The sequence below is a fragment of the Apium graveolens genome, chromosome 4, assembly GCF_009905375.1.
Source record: "Apium graveolens cultivar Ventura chromosome 4, ASM990537v1, whole genome shotgun sequence".
Classification (NCBI taxonomy): Eukaryota; Viridiplantae; Streptophyta; class Magnoliopsida; order Apiales; family Apiaceae; genus Apium; species Apium graveolens.
Genome location: NC_133650.1, coordinates 151,273,487 through 151,277,862, shown reverse-complemented (window position 1 = coordinate 151,277,862; position 4,376 = coordinate 151,273,487).

Genomic DNA, 4,376 nt, shown 5'->3' with positions numbered 1-4,376 from the left:
AAGACCAGCAAGCTTCACTTCAGAAAAGGATCGTGTCTTTGATAAAGAGTTGCTTCAAGATTTAGAAGAAGGTGAAGTCAGAAGAGAAGACAACTGAAGTCAATTAGCTCAAAACTCAATGTAATATGATTAGAGCTTTATGAATCAAGATAGACTAATGTAGTTATATGTTCAGGCTAGAGGAACATCTATCTTGTATTCACTTGTAAATTTCTTATGGAATCTGGAAAATGTTAAATATAATCCAGAACTTTTCTGCTATTTACTTTGCATTACTATTTATATCTTTTTCTTATTTATTAGTTGAGTTATCCTCTAGGTATTTGTTGTTATTGTCTAACAAGCAAATAGGGGGAGATTGAAAGGCATATGTCATAGCCTATTTGTTTATTCGAGGATTTAACTCAACTCAAATAAGAATGTAATAAGTAAATAGTGAATCTATCATTAGAGAGATCTCACAGAGTAACATCTGTCAAAGGGTTAAGAAACATTATTCATCTACAAACTTGAAGACTTAATTCACTGGAAGAAACTCAAGAAATTGATCAAGCCTCAGTGATATAAATCAAGATTGTGGATTTAATCAAGTGACAGAGATCTCGTCAGGGTATCAATTAATTACAAGGATTTAGTCTGAAGAAAATCAAGAGTATCAAGGTCAAGGCTTGAAGAAACGTCACGGAAGTTAGTCACTCATGAATCAGACAGTACATCGAGTGTCAACATTGAAGTGGTAGAATTGATTCATAATTGACAGTAATTTTCAGAAGAATGGTTGCTGCTCAAGATTAGTATTAATTCTCTATTAATTAATTAAGTCAAATAATTTAATTAAGAAAATAAATTATATCTGCAAAGATTAATTTATTGATTTATTGAATTAATTGATTAATTAATTCAGAATTAATATTAAGGATTTTCAGAATTGTTATTAGATTAAAATCTATTAATAATTCAGTAAGACAATTTGATTTGAACTACTATGACAATCGGTATGACAATTGATAGTCATACCGAAAGTCTTGCTAGTTCATTCTGATTGTCTTGCTAGCTATTGGGATTGTGTTGCTAGTTCAAAAGGATAGTCTCACCGAAAGTCCTACCAGTTCAAATGGATTGTCATACCAGTTCATTTAATTGTCTTGCCGAAAGTCTTGCTGATTCAACTGAATTGTTTTGTTTACTTAAACAACAAAAAAGCAGAAGACGTTCATGCAATAATTCAACAGAACACAAAAGTCAAGAACACAGCAGAAACAAAAGCAAATTATTTTATTTTTCATCTGCTTTATTCAAGATCAAAATTTTAGATTGTAAAGTTAGATCCAAACCACTAGAATTATTTATCTTGTTCTTGTGTAACAATCTAGCGGATTAAAATCCCTAGAACTTAATCTCAAATCGCATTTAGCATTTGATCTTTTCATTGCAAAAATAGAAAAAGTTCATGTCGAATTTATTCTAGATTTATAGTAATTGATTTGAGATTAATCCCTTGTAACAGATACCGTTGTTGTAACACCTTTCAAGTTTAATAAAAGTTTTATTTAACTTGAATTTTGTTTCACCTTTTTATTCCGCATTTTATTCGATTAAACGGTATTATTTGCATTCAACCCCCCTTCTACAAACAAATTGGGACCTAACAGCCCATGAGACTGATCAGTGCACAATTCCTAATGAATCAACTTAGTTCGTGAGCAACTTCCAGCGATCGCAGCAACCTGTGCCAGCCACCTATCATCCAAACAACCGCAATCATCCTAATTTCAGTTGGAGCAATGCTCAGAATGCGGTTCAATAGCCTTATCAGCAGTACCTAGATAAGCATTACAACCCCCCTGGTTTTCAGCAACCGCATTATACACCAAAACAAAAACTTCAGCTATAACAAGCTAATGAAAAATCTGAATTAGAGGAGTTGAAGCTCATGTGCAAGAGCCAAGCGGTTTCTATCAAGACCTTGGAAAATCAAATTGGGAAAATTGCCAATGCCTTGCTAAATCGTCAACCTTGTATATTGCCAAGTGATACTGAGGTGCCAGGAAAGAAGGAAGCTAAGGAGTAAGTAAAGGCAATCACTTTGAGGTCTGAAAAGGTTGTGAATCCCGAACAAACTCAAGAGTTGACTGAAAAAGCTGGAGCTGAGAAAGAAGTAGAGTAGCAGGATGAAGAAGTGGAACCAAGGAAGACTACTGTTGAGCACACTCCTCCTGAGGGTAATACAGGGGAGAAACAGATCTATCCTCCACCTCATTTTCCTAAGAGACTGCAGAAGAAAAAGATAGATAAGCAATTCGAGAAGATTCTGGAGGTGTTCAAGAAACTTCATATCAACATACCTTTCGCTGAGGCTCTCGAGCAGATGCCTAGTTATGCAAAGTTTATGAAAGGTATTCTCTCTCAGAAAATGAAGCTAGACGATTTAGAGATTGTCGCTCTCACGGAGGAATGCAGTGCTGTGCTGCAGCAGAAGTTGCCTCCGAAGCTTAAAGATCCAGAAATCTTCACTATTTCATGTACTATTGGAAAAGTATCTTTCGACAGATGCTTGTGTGACTTGGGAGCTAGCATCAATCTGATGCCTTTGTCAATTTTCAAACAGCTGGACTTGCCTGATCCCAAACCAACTTACATGACCTTGCAGTTGGCCGACCGTTCTATTACATATCCGAGAGGTATTGTGGATGATGATGTCTTGGTCAAGGTGGATAAACTCATCTTTCCTGTTGATTTTGTCATTCTTGATTTTGAGGAGGATAAGAAGATTCCCATAATCTTGGGAAGGCCTTTCTTGGCAACTGGCCGAACCTTGATTGATATGAAGAAGGGTGAGCTTACAATGCGAGTGTTAGATCAGGATGTGACTTTCAATGTGTTCAATGCTATGAAATTTCCTACTGATAATGAGGAGTGCTTAAAAGTCGAGTTGGTCGATTCTGTGATCACATCGGAACTTGATCAAATGCTAAGGTTTGATGCCTTAGAAAAAGCCTTGTTGGGAAATTCAGACAGTGAAGATGACGAAGGTGATGAGCAATTGCAGTATTTGAATGCTTCTCCCTAGAAAAGGAAGATCGATATGCCTTTTAAATCTCTTGGAATGAAAGAATTAAGCGAGGCTCCTAAACGCCTTAAGCCTTCTATTGAGGAAGCTCCCACTCTTGAGCTTAAGCCTTTACCTGAACATTTGAGGTATACTTTTTTAGGTGATGCATCTACTCTGCCTATTATTATTGCATCTGACCTTTCAGGTAGCGATGAGGAAAAGCTTTTGAGAATTCTGAGAGAGTTCAAATCGGCAATTGGATGGACTATAGCAGATATCAAGGGAATTAGCCCTTCTTACTGCATGCATAAAATTCTGCTTGAAGAAGGCAGCAAACCTACAGTCGAGCAGCAAAGAAGACTTAATCCAATCATGAAGGAAGTAGTAAATAAGGAAATTCTGAGGTGGCTAGATGCAGGGATCATTTATCCTATCTCAGACAGTTCATGGGTAAGCCCAGTTCAATGTGTACCAAAGAAAGGTGGTATTACTGTGGTAGCAAATGAGAAGAATGAGCTTATTCCTACATGGACAGTCACGGGGTGGAGAGTCTGTATGGACTATAGGAAGCTAAACAAGGCCACTAGGAAGGATCATTTTCCCTTTCCCTTCATTGATCAGATGCTTGACAGGTTGGCTGGTCAAGAGTACTATTATCTTCTGGATGGGTATTCGGGTTATAATCAGATTTGTATCGCTCCAGAAGATCAGGAGAAAACTACCTTCACTTGTCCATTCGGTACATTCGCCTTTAGACGAGTTTCTTTTGGTCTGTGTGGTGCACCAGCCACATTTCAATGATGTATGATGGCCATCTTTTCTGACATGATTGGCCAGAATGTGGAAGTGTTCATGGACGACTTCTCAGTCTTTGGCGATTCTTTTAATGAATGTTTGCAAAATTATGGACACATCCACAAGAGGTGCGTTGAGACCAATCTGGTTCTAAATTGGGAGAAATGTCACTTCATGGTGCGTCAAGGCATAATTCTCAGGCACAAGGTTTCTAGTAAGGGTCTTGAAGTTGATAAGGCCAAGGTGGGGGTCATTGAGAATCTTCCACCACCCATTTCTGTCAAGGGAATTCGCAGTTTTCTTGGTCATGCGGGTTTCTACAGGCGTTTCATCAAAGACTTCTCGAAAATTTCGAAGTCATTGTGCAGTTTACTAGAGAAAGATGTACCTTTTAAGTTTAATGACGAGTGCCTTGCAGCGTTTGAGACATTGAAGAAGAGTGTAATCTCGGCACCGATCATAACCGCACCTGATTGGAATGAGCCTTTTGAGATGATGTGTGATGCAAGTGATTATGCAGTTGGAGCAG